The sequence below is a fragment of the Urocitellus parryii genome, chromosome 9, assembly GCF_045843805.1.
Source record: "Urocitellus parryii isolate mUroPar1 chromosome 9, mUroPar1.hap1, whole genome shotgun sequence".
NCBI lineage: Eukaryota > Metazoa > Chordata > Mammalia > Rodentia > Sciuridae > Urocitellus > Urocitellus parryii.
Genome location: NC_135539.1, coordinates 111,848,672 through 111,861,723, shown reverse-complemented (window position 1 = coordinate 111,861,723; position 13,052 = coordinate 111,848,672).

The following is a 13,052-nucleotide window of genomic DNA, read 5'->3' as shown; positions in this document are numbered from 1 at the left end:
GAGTTAAATAATCCACTTTCCTTTATAAATTACTCAGTCTCAGGTATTTCGTTATAGTGACAGCAATAGACTAACACAGCTGGTTTTACAAATGGAAAGAGCCCTCTACTATTTACAGTGAGAAACATGTGTTCCCTAAACAATGGTCCCACTTTCCAAGGCTTAGCCTTGGAGAAGCGGCTTGACTCAGCTTCGATTCCTGTGTTTATAAAAGGCTAAATGAGATAATCCCTGAAATATTTGATTCTGCCTATCTTACAGTTGGAATAACAATTCACCTTCGAGGTAAATTCCTCACAAGGGTATGCTAATGCTTAGGGTGTCCTAAGAATAAACTCTGATTATCCTGATTATAATTTTCAAATGGAAGATTAATTAAATCCCTAAATTTGGATTTGGCTTCCTAGTTAGCAATGTTTCCTTCCTGGAAAAGAAACAGTGTGTGTCAGACAGAACAGCTCCTTCTGGTCAACCCCCGACTCCCTCCGTTCATTGTTAGCTCCAACTGCGCCATTCTCCTAGCATCTCTTCCTTTCCAGATAACAGCCTGGAGAACAGAGCTTCTGGTTTCCCTGGAGTTCTTTTGATATGCCTGACATCTGACTGATGCAGTGTCATTTCACTTATTTTTCACTTGCACAGAAAAACTATAGAGTGTAACAGCACAAGATAATCATGCTTAAACTATGCATTTTGTGAAATTTGAGTCTCCTGTTTGTTCTGCCTCTGTATGCTTCCACTGGAGTGTCTTGGAGGCACAACATTGATTCAAGTTCTTTTTCTCTTGTATTCTCCAAATTCTCTGAGCAAGTGACAGTTCTGCCAAAGTGCCCAAGGAAGCAACTTATCGCTTTCCTTTGCTCCCTGGGTACCTTCTGCTACCAAATACACTAAAGAGAACAGTGACCTCTTTAGCTCCCTGGTGCAGTGGAATTGAGGGACAACCACAAAGAATTCAGACTACATCAAATAATAGAACTGCCAGGCAGCTTGGATGGCAGAAATATTTTTTCCTGATGATGAGACTAAAAGGATCTTCTTATAACTGACAGATTTATTATTTTCGCTTCTGAACAGTCCATTTTATAGTAGACTGTTTCTCTAAAAAGAAACAGAAATGGGATTTTGTAAAAATAAAAAATGCTGAATGCCATTCTTAGGATAAATGCAAATAAAAATTGCTAAAAGATAATCAGCAGATTGTTAGAAATTGAAAATAACCGCCTTTGTTGGTATTCTTGCAAAAAAAAAAAAGTGGTGGGGGTGTAATTTACTTCATGTAGGGCCATGGGAAAATGTCTATCAAATTTTATGGTGCACAAAGGCTTAGATTCCATACTTCTAGGAATTTCATGCTTCTAAACTTCTAGGAATTTATCCCACATATATTTCAGACACGTGCTCAAAGATGTAGGCATAAAGATTTTCATTGTAGTATTATTCATAAGAGAGAAAAAACAAAAATATAGACATCCATAAAGAAAACTGGTTAAATAAGTCAACAAGTTAAGTCTATCCATATAATGGGATACTATTGAAAAATGATTTCCATAAAAGGAGAAAAAAGTAAAGACATAGGTAGGTTGCATCTGGGGTGGGGTAACTAGGAAATTGTTTTCATTGCATGTCTTTTTATTTCATTGTATATCTTTTTTAAACTTTTGTACAACTTACGTGGAAAATATATTTAGAAAATTAAAATTTCAACTATCATATAGTTATGCAAAAAAAATCTATAGAATAATGGTTTACATTCATTGAATTTTGCTGCATGTCAGATACTGATTACTCAAACACTTTGCATGTGTTATTTGATTAGATTCCATCACAACTTTGTAAGGCCTGGACTATCATTCCCATTTCACAGAGAGTGAAAATCCTGGTAAAGAGAGGCTGAGTAATTTGCCCAAGGATTCACAGCTAGTCGATGGCAGAGCTGAGATTTGAAACCAGGAACCCTGGTTCCAAAGACCATACTCATGGTCACCACAATACACTGCCCCTATATAATCTCAAACTTCCATAATGAACTCTTAATTATAGTGTAGCCAGTATGAAACTTAGAAAACAAACCTAGACATGCAAGAAATATCTTAATTCTTTATTTTCTGTAAAACAAACTTTCATCTCACTGAGTCCCCATACGGTTCAATTGGCAAAAAATGTGATTTCAGTCATTATTGGGGCTTCCTGCTCCAAGGGTGGTGCAAAGTTGTAGATCTTACATGGAACCAAGCCCGCAGGAGACTCTGCTAGATGTCAGTCCACATTGGTTGCCACAGAGGTGTCCACTGAAAAACACACCTGAAAAGAACAAGTTAGAGGAGGGAAAGCCTATACGGGGCTCATGATTTCAGAGATCTCAGTCCATAGATGGCCAACTCCATGGCTCTGGGCCCAAGGTAAGGCATCATGGGGGCAGGACCCAGTGGAGGAAAGCCACTTAGTAGGATCAGGAAGCAGAGAAAAATGGGGATGGGTGGGAGGTGCATAGGAAGATGCACCTTGGCAGGGCATGTCCCCAGAGACCCACTTCCTCCAGTCAAGCCCCACCTACTTATAGTTACCACCCAGTCAGTCCATCCAAACTATCTGATTAGGTTACAGCTTTCGTAATCTAATGGAAAAAATCTAATTCTAAAATCTTATTTTACCTGGGAACATTCCTGAATTAACAGGGTTGGGGAGACATCTCCTATCCAAACCATAACAGACTTATTTTTTTATGGAATGATGATTGTAGCAAACAAACTATTTTGCATTGGCAGCAGATTTGGACTGAAACATGGGACAGTTGACACCTGTAATTTGAATGCAAAGGCAGAATAGAAGATATTTTGCACGAGAGATGAAGAACTAACAGAAAAATAAGGACAGTTTCCCTTTATACCTAAGAGTCCTAGAGCTGGGGATATAGCTCAGTGGTAGAGTGCTTGCCTGGCATTAATGAGGCCTTGGGTTTCATCTCCAGTACATGGTGGGAGGGGAAACCTCAAATAAGAATTGGCCCCCATTCAGCTAACCAACCCGTAAGTGCAGAAAGCAAGACAAGATTGTAATCCAGGGAAGGAAGTGTCAGGATCCAAAGGCCTGGAATCAAAGAGAACACATTTAAATAGAAACCAGGTTAATATCAGGACTTTGGAATGGCTAGAGCAGGCAGGAAAAAGAAGAGGTAGGATCTAAGCATAGGATCTTTTAACTACAGGAGCTTGGGTAAGAGATCTGCCTGAAATTCCATCTGCCACCAATGAAAGCAGAAAGGAAATATGTAATGAGAGCCAAGCCAGGGGGAAATAGTCCAAGATGGGTGTGCCTCCTGTGTATTTAATACTTGTGTCCAGCTCAGCAAATCTGGGTTTCTTTATTCCTTGGGCTACTGTCCATTTTAATGAGCAGGAAACATTTGATCTCAAGCAGTTTCAGAAACTCAGTTTGCTCCAGTCTTTGTCTGGGTTTTGTAGAGAAAAAGAATAACTGCAGTACTGGCCTATATTTGCTTGTAAGCATTTTCTTTGGTAAGCAATCCCTGATCCTTTGCTCCACCTAGTGGATTTCCAAGCTAGAGAAGTTCTAGAAAACAGACCAGTGATGTGAAGGATGAACTTTTGCTGATAATTTTAGACTCCTCTCAGCTTCTTTATAGTCAATACCCTGTTCTGCCTCCAATCTGTCCTTGTTCACATTGTTGAACTCTTTCATTTATCTTCATTAAAGCCAAATGTGTACCTGAGAGTCGGCAGAATCTAATGCATTCCTTTTCTCTCTTCTTAATATAGGAATGGTATTATATAGTCAGGAGCCCTATTTCAGCAAACAAAAGCATGTTTCACTCATATTATATCCTCTGATGACCAAACTCAATCAAACCTTGACAGGGCTATTTAATTACGTAATGGCCTATCTACTTAACAGTTCAAGAACTCCTTTGAGCAATAATTGGTTAAAGAGTCATAAGACTCTTTTCCAAAAGTTTCACATTCAATTATAAGCACAGATGAAAAAACATTGTTAATCATAGAAAAACTAAGAACTTCAGGCACAAAGGGATTCAGAGCTGACTTTTACACAAGATCCATATGTGGAGATAAAGATTGGTATCGGTGTAGGTTTAAACCACTAAGGGATAAAATAAAAACTCAACTGTCTATACTTACTTACTAACCTACCACGCCCTTGTCAGTCACCAGCCTTAAAATCAATCAAATCATTGTTCTTTCTTCCTTATATTTGATACTTAATTTTTGTAATGGGTTGACTCGTGCCCCTATTCATACTCATATGTTAAACTCCTAACACTTAATACTTTAGAATGGGATCTTGCTTAAAGATAGGGTCTTTACAGAGATAATCAAGTTAAAATGAGGTTAAGAGATAGACCTTAATATAATATGCTGATGTCCTTATAAATAGGGAATATTTGAAGGTAGACATGTACAAAGGAAGATATCACATAAAAATGAAAGCGGCCATTTTCAAGTCAAGGAGTGGCCTGGAACATAATTTCCCCTCAAAACTCTCAAAAAGAACCAGCATGCCAACACCTTGATTTTAGACTTCTAGCATCCAGAACTACAGGAGAATAAATTTCTGTTGCTTAAGCCTCTAGTTTGTAGTGCTCTGTCTCAGCAGCCCTAGCAAATGTATATAATTACCTCTGGCAAATGAATAAGAAGCTTTCTGCAAAAATAAAATGACTCCATCAAATCTAGAGTTGGAAGACTTCTAAGAAAACATATGGCTCAACCATCTTGTTTTGAAATAAATGTCCAAGGTCACAGAGCAAGTCAGACGTAGTCACCTTTTAGCTCAACTTTCTGCCTATCAATGTTCTATTACAGTCTCCCACCTGCTTCAAAGATGCTGGCAAAATCATCCAATGATGTGTAGATCCAAAACTTTGTTGGAAAGAATTTTCGGGGGGGGGGGGACAATAAGTAATCACAGGCCCCTCCTAAATATTTGTAAAGGGAAGCGGCATTAAACAGGAGATTGATATCCAACAGAATAGCAAGACAGAAAACCTGACCTCTGGCTGGGCCCAAGGGCTCCAGGGTCCCTTCAAACAGGCACTTGGTGTTGTGAAGAGCTGGCTCTGGTTGGAAGACTTCCCCCTCTCCACTGAGGATGATTCACTAGAGCAATTTAATCATCCACAGGTCCGAAGCTCAGGTTCATGTGAGTAGTATGGGGGCAAAGGGACACAGAGTCTGAGTAATGCTTCCTAATAGGTGTGGAGACTTGTTATAATGGTAAGCATGATAGTGATTAAAGTACATGACACAAATAATTGTTAGAGATCCTAAACCAGCTATATAGCCTGGGATGACAGAGTTCTACCTAACATCAGACAGAAAGCCCAGTTTCAACTCTGCAGCAGAAGCCTTTGAAAAGTCTCAGGGGTAATCGGCACTTAATCAGGGCAATCATTATCACAGCCCATGGCTCCTGCACCTTCAGGCTGCCTTGCAACCACTGAACTGCAAAGGGGGAGAAGGCATTTGTATAATTTAGCCACCAACTATATTCACAGTTCCAGACTAGGAAGGAATGAAAACATCTTCCCATTCATATATTTAAAAAAATACAGCTAGGTCTGGGGATATAGGTCTGTGGTAAAGCAGTTGCCTAGCATGCACAAGGTCCTGGGTTCAATCTCCAGCACCATGAAAGGGGGTAAGGAGGGAGAGAGAGAGGGAGAGGAATATAGGTTCACTGTCAATGACAGTTCAGTCTTGTGTCACTGATGATACAAACAACAATGGGCATTTTCCATTGCAGAGGGTTAGACAGCATTAATTTGGACATAAAGTAAAATCTGCTAAGCATTTTCTTTTCATCTAATCTTCTAACCCTCCACCCTGAAATATCGAGGGGAGTATGACTGTCCACTCTCTGAGGTATGGAAAGAGTACATGCTACCTATAACTAAGGGACAAAGAAATGTTGATTTTTGATCTTGGTTTTGCTTCATAAAATATTACATTGAGCATCTAACTGGGCATTTAAAGGAGAATATACTTCTCTTGGAGAGTAGACACTGATTTTAGGTCAATATCCTCTTTTTCCCAGAAGGAGGGGTCCTTTGTCCCATAGGAGTAAGGGATTTAATACAGTTATGGTAGATTAGTTGTACAAGAATCCTTCCAGCCCATGTAATATTTTGCAATTTGACTTTATCACAATTCACATAAAGAGCAAGGGTCTAGTTTTTCTCCCCTGGGTTCTGGGCCAGCCCTCTGATTAACAAGTAGTGAGGCAGAAGTGAGACTGCATGACTTCCAGACCTGGCTCCTATTCCACCCTCTTAGAAGACAACCATCGTATTAAGAAGCAAATAGTGACAGAGGGCTTCCAAACTTTCAGGCCTAGAATGAAACCCTTTAGGACTTTCCAACCTGGCACAATTAACAGCCAAACACACAACACATGTGAAGCTAAGTGAGATCAACACAATCACCCAGTGAAACTAAGATTTAAGGGTATTTATTCCACAGTAATAGATAACTGAAATGCCAATGAATTTGGGGCTTATAAGACCACTGGAGAGTTCTTCAATGGGCAGGTACCTGATGTGGCTTCCAGAAACGACTTTCAGGATAACACTGCAGAACTGGTCTGCCAGAGAAACGGCTACTTCTGCCACAATCTAGAAGCTAGGACCCAGAAACCAACCACCACTTTCAAACTTGAGAGACATACCACCTCAATCATGACCTGCACCTCAGGAAGTCTATACAATCTGTTGGCTTCAGATCCATATTACAAAGTCATTTTAAGATTAGCAAAATGGAGGTCTAGAGATGTAGCTTAATGGTGGAGTGCTTGCCTAGTACTCAAAAGCTCTGGGTTTAATCCCCAGCACACTACACATATGTGTGCGCATGCATGTGTACACACACACACACACACACACACACACACACACACACACAATCAGTAAAATGGATAATTGCTGGGTGTGTTGGAGCATGCCTGTAATCCCAGCTACTCAGAGGGCTGAGGCAGGAGGATGGCAAGTTTCAGATGAGCTTCAGCAACTTTGTGAGATCCTGGCTCAAAAAAAAAAAATTAAGAAAGTGTTGGAGATATAGCTCTGTGGAATCCCCAGTACTGGGGGTGGGTGGGGGAGAATAATCAAAGTGCAGTTACCACCTTTCCCCCACTTAAGTTAGTTTTGAAATCAAGATTGTGTAACTGCCTCTAATTAGCAAAAAAAGTATATTATGTGTGAACTCTAGTTGTAAGGGAGTCTAGAAAATGAAGCTTTTATATTTTTAGTCTATGGACAAGGATTTTTTTAAATGTGTTTTTAAAAAAACTGTTTAACACTTAAAATAGTGCCCACATATAAGCCATGCTCATTAAATATGAGTTAAATGGTGGAACTAAAGTTTGATAAAGAAAAGGCATAATTTAGGGATGATGGTCTCCAGTTAAGCTAGAATATGGTGTGTCATTTCACTTTTTGAATGTATCATGGAGTGTCCAAAAAGATTTAGGATTCAAGATTTTTTTCCCACCTAGTACTTGCCATTGTTGCTGTCACTGTACTTCCACGACAAGTAAAACATACAGAATCTGTGTATTTGTTCTAAACTTTCATCAGAAACGACGAATTTGGGAGGGTGGGCAAAGGCTCATGAAGGGCAAGCTCTTCATCATCTGGCTTCCCCATGGCTTTGGCTGCCATCTCTCCTCGCAGGCTTGCTCTTCAGGGTACTGACAGCTTGATTTCTCTGGGTAATGTCACACAAAGGAAATTAGCTCAGTATGTCTTCTGCTGAACTCCATCTGTAGCTCACTGTTTTAAGGTATTTGTGAACAAAGCTATGAAGCAATTTTGATAAGACAAGGCAATGTTCCAGTCTGAGAATATTTCCCCTAAAGAGCCATTTTTAAAAATACCACCCAACAGCCTGAAAATCCACCCACACATGAACAATCTCCTGCAATATACAGAAAGCTTTTTCAGGTGTCACAGCCATAATAGCAGGTGGTTCCTTTGGGGAGAAAAATTATGGCATGGTTATAGAGACAGAAAGCAAACTGTTTTGATATTCTGGGTACCACTTTCCCTAAGTGAATCATTCCCATATGCCTACTTTTGCCATGGGCCCCTTTCCAGAGGAAGTGATTTGTGAACGGAGGTGGAGAGATGTATTCTGGTGGGCAAACTTCACTGGTGCCCATATTTGGCAGATCCAATTAATCGTTAGTTATTTGTCAACTCACTCTTTCCCAAGTCTTAAAATGAAAAATTTGGATATGGATTTGACACCTGCTTTTGTTTTCCTCATAAATACGTAATCTTATTATAAAGATTCAATTGTGCTCATTTAAGGTATGGCTGCTTCTGAAACTCCATAAATATAGACTTCATGTACAAGCTTAAAAGGAAAACAAAGATTAGGGAAATTTGAAAAAGGTGGACATTTAATTCACTATTTGTTTGAAATATGCAAACACCTTAAAGAATAGACATTTACTCTTGTGTGAACTGTAGTCACCTGTAAGAAAAATCTAGACTTGTAAAAATGTCATTGTTTCTAGATAGAAGTACAGAAAACCTGTAAACTAAGAGTTCTTTATAGGTTTTTTTCCCCCCATAGTGTATAAGGCCAGCATTCTTATCATTTACAGGTAAACTGAGTCTCCCTTACTGAAAAGGGAGAGGCTGTTGTCCCCAATTCAATTTAAAACAATAATTTCAACTAAGGACTAATAGGGACAGATGTGTACAGGAAGATTGCTAATGGAAAACTTGACCTTATTTGAATGGAAGACAACTTCACTAAAAAAATACAAAGGAAACACAGTCATTAAGTGAACTATGTCCCCTCCAAATCTTACTGGGATGTCATTTACTTACTGTGTGAGTTTAGGAAAGTTCTTTAACCTCTTCCAGCCTCAGTTTTCTGATTTTTATGGTGAGGAATAACAGGAACTAGTAGGGATTATATGTAAAACTTTTAGAACAATGGCTGCACATAGTGAGCACCCAGTAAATGTCACCTCAATTTCTTCCTTCCCCTCAACTAGAATGTCAGTTCTCCATGAGAGCAGGGAGTTTGTCTTATTTAGTTCTGTATTCCTAGCATTTATTTTGTACATAGTTGGTACTCAATAAATATTTGTCAAATGGATTAATTAATGAAAATAGATGGGCTCTGAGTTTGAAAGTCAAAGAAAATTTGTTCTCTTTTATCTGTTGAGGGAAAAATAAATCTCAATTTAGGGTCACTTATAGAGGTAGGAGAGATGCCTCAACTAAGATGAGAAGACCGATTAAAGTTTGAATCCTTCTAACTTTGGGGGTGTTAGAATTAAGATTTTCTTTCTTAATTTGTAAAATGGGAATGATAGCTCCTAAGGTTATTCTGCACACTAAATTAAAGAGGATGCAAAAGCCCACAATAAACTATAAAGGGTTAAACAAAATCATGATATTGCTAATTTTCCTCTCAGTGAGCTTGTTCACTGGATGACAATAAAAAGATTCTTTGAGAGTGTTGGAAGAAAGAATCTTTAGCTAAAGATTTAAGTACTAAAAATATTCAACCCCAGAGGTACCACAGACATAGACTAATTTTTTCCATCTGTGCAGTTTAGGGTAGATTTGGCATACACTCAATACCAGGCAAGAAAGAAACTATGGTTTAGGCTGCTTTTAAAGTTAAAAAAAAAAGGCAGAAAAGGAAACTATTTCCTTTTATAAGCATGAATGTTAAAATAGAGACAGCCTTCATCGAGTAATTCACCAGTGAAGCAAGACTATTTGATCCATATCCTCCCCTACCTTCCCCCACTCCCTATTTGTGTTCACATAGTTAGTTGTTTTCTATATCACAGTTTATATGTCATGGTCACTTCCTCCTTACCAAAGGAAAGCAAATATAGATTATTCTTAATCAGCCACATATGACTCAGAGGTCAAAGGAATGGTTCTTTGTAGAACAATCTCCCTGAATTACTAATATTTAAGGACCTGGTTTTCACCTGGGATTATTCAAAATATTACAGCTTTAAGATTAGGCTCCACACAAGATGGCTCAACAGAGCCTGAGTCAACTGACCTGAGGAAAAAGATCAAGTAGCAGAAAAAGTCATGGCGGGTGAATTGATGACTCACTGCCCCTGCCTTGAACTTCAGGAATGATGAGAAGGAAGGTGGGGGTGGGGGGGAAGCACTGCCCTATGACAGACCAGAGGATCCAAGAAAGATGAGAAATTCATAGAACTTAAAGAATTACATGGGTTCTTAGAGTAAAGGCAATAAATCAAATGTCCATGGTCAAGTTGTTAAGTGCACCAAAGAAAGGACATTAGGAAAACTAAACTTGATTATATTTTATTAGAGCTATTGTCTTAAATCTGATCATTTTGTTCTCTTGCTCAAAACTTCAATAACTACATTGCTCCTGGATGAAGTCTAAACCTGCAATGGCATAGAATAATCTTCACACAACGATCCTAACCTTCCTTGTTAGTTTTATCTTCTAATTAATTCTTCATATTTATTTTGGAAGATGTGGGGGACTGCTTAGAATTTCCCAAATATGCAAGATGTAAACCCCATCTATTTGTTTACACTGCTCTCTCTGCCCAAAGCTCTCATCCCAGCTGGCAAACCCCTGGGCTTCAAAGCCTGTCTCAAGTATCATTTTTTCTGTTTAGCTTTCTCAACTCCTACTCTCTCTTATTACTCAGAAAGATTGTTCTTTCATCTATGGAGTCACAGCACTTTAAGTATGCCTTTGTTAAACCACTTGATTCAATGAATTAGATCCTCTCCCCCAACATACTGCATGCTCCCTGAAGTCAAGTGTGAGCAACTCATCGTGCAATTCTTACAGACTGTAGGAGAAATAATACAGGCTTGTTGAATTGAATCAAATATTAAAAGACAACCAAAGCATAGGTGAATTTCCTAGGCCCAGGAATTATGGTAGGACTAGAAAGTGTATGCTCAATGATTCTGCTTTTGGTATTACTAGAGGGTGTGTCATTTGCCTTTATTAAAAAACAGTGTCATGAATATATTTCCCTAAAAATTTATCATCCATTTTCTATTTAAAATTGACTTTCCTATATCCCAGTTAGCTACAAGTAGCTGCGTAATTTGAAACATTGTCCAGCTGAAGTGGAATCACTTTGGGGGCTTGCTTTAATCCATGCACCTCTATTTTGCTTTTGCTCTTCAGAGAGCCCCTCCATAAACCATGGCCTCTGAAGGCTTGAGCTGAACAGGAAGCAGATGAACTCTATTGAATTTTAACCTTGCCATGTTCTTTGCTCTAGCATTACACTTCTCTGCTCTACTTGAACAAGTTAACAAAGAAATATATAGTGTGTAAAAGTTTTAATTAAAAAAAGAAACATATAGTTTATAATACAATACTTCTCACTCCCTGCCTGTACTAGAGATTAAACCCAGGGGTTGCTTTACCACTGAGCTATATCCCCAGCCCTTTTTTAGATTTTTATTTTGAGACAGGGCCTCTCACTACTAAATTGCTGAGGTTGGTCTTCAACTTGGGATCCTCCTGCCTCGGCCTCCCAAGGCACTGGGATAATAGACATGAATCACCTATTGTTGCCTGGAAATGCTTATCTTTTTTTTCCTTCTTATCCATATGCCCACCTTATTCCAGAAGAATAAGAATTTGAGAGGTTGAAAAAAAAAGTTAAATCTGAAAACCAATTTTTTCATACTCTTTCCTTTGGCTCTTTGGATGAACTTCTGTTAGTTCTGGTGGTTAGTGTGAAAGACTTGTGGAAAAGTTCTACGGGTGTTAGTGACAGCATTTCCTGAAGCACCTTTTTATCCTGGTTTATAGCAAATGATTCTGTCAGTACCTACAGATCACTTTTATCCTAAGACCAAGTAAATTGAAATTTGTTCAACCTTAAAATCCATCATTTCTGGCCTCATTTAGTACATAACAATGTAGTTAATTACCCAGCATGCATTCTGGCTAAGTATGACCATCACTGATTCATGTCTGGAGGTGCTCAGAGGATTCAGCATGAAGATTAGGAGTGGGAGTTATGGAGTCAGTCTGTCTGAGTCTGTCCACACCTCTGACCGGTTATATGACCTCAGATAAGTTACTTTATGTATGTCTCACCTGTTTTATCAGTGAAAAAGAAATAATAATAGTGCCTATCTCATGGGTTTATTTGTGGAATATGTGAATTAAATATGGAAAGCACTTAGATTAGTGTCTGGCACAGAGTCAGTACTCAATAAACATTAGCCCTTATATTCTAGATTGTATATACTGTCCCTCTATATTTTGGGGTATGATAAGTGGTTACAATAAAAAATTAAAGAAAGGACGGTCATTTTTAGAACCAACTTTATTTACAAAACTCCAATTAAGTCTTCTTTGGTACCATTATTGACAAAATACCTGCAACTAAGATATTAGTTAAGGAGACACATTGATTTTAGCTTTACATAAAACCAGAATCCACATTATCCCAGTTTCCTATTTCTGTGTGGCTCTGAATACAATTTTTAAAAACAACAAACAATGAAAAAAAAATCTTTATAATACACGGTGGCTTAAGCTTCTTTCCATATTAGGGTTTGGACAAACACTACTCATCTAAAATTTGCTATTCATAGAAAAATCCCTAGGGAATAGGAAAACATAAAGACTAAGGTTCAGTTTATCTGGCTTTCATAATACAATATCCATAATGGCTTTAGGAGAATGTAAATAAATAACATCAGTAAACAGTATATATTGATAATTTTTTTAAAAACTCATTTATCTAACAACATGCCAACGGATCAAAAGGATTTTTCCATATATTTTAAAGTTTTAATTTATTCTATAAGCTGATTCATAAGTTTTTCTTCACATTAAAACAGTTATCACATATGCTAACCAGTACCCATGGAAACCTAATAGCTTGCTTTTTTTTAAACTCCCTCTTAATACTTAGATGAGTCTGATACATGTGTATTTGATATGAGTGGATACTAAAGCCCTTTAGTCAGGAATGTAAAAATCATTGATATATGGCATCAAGCTGTAAGA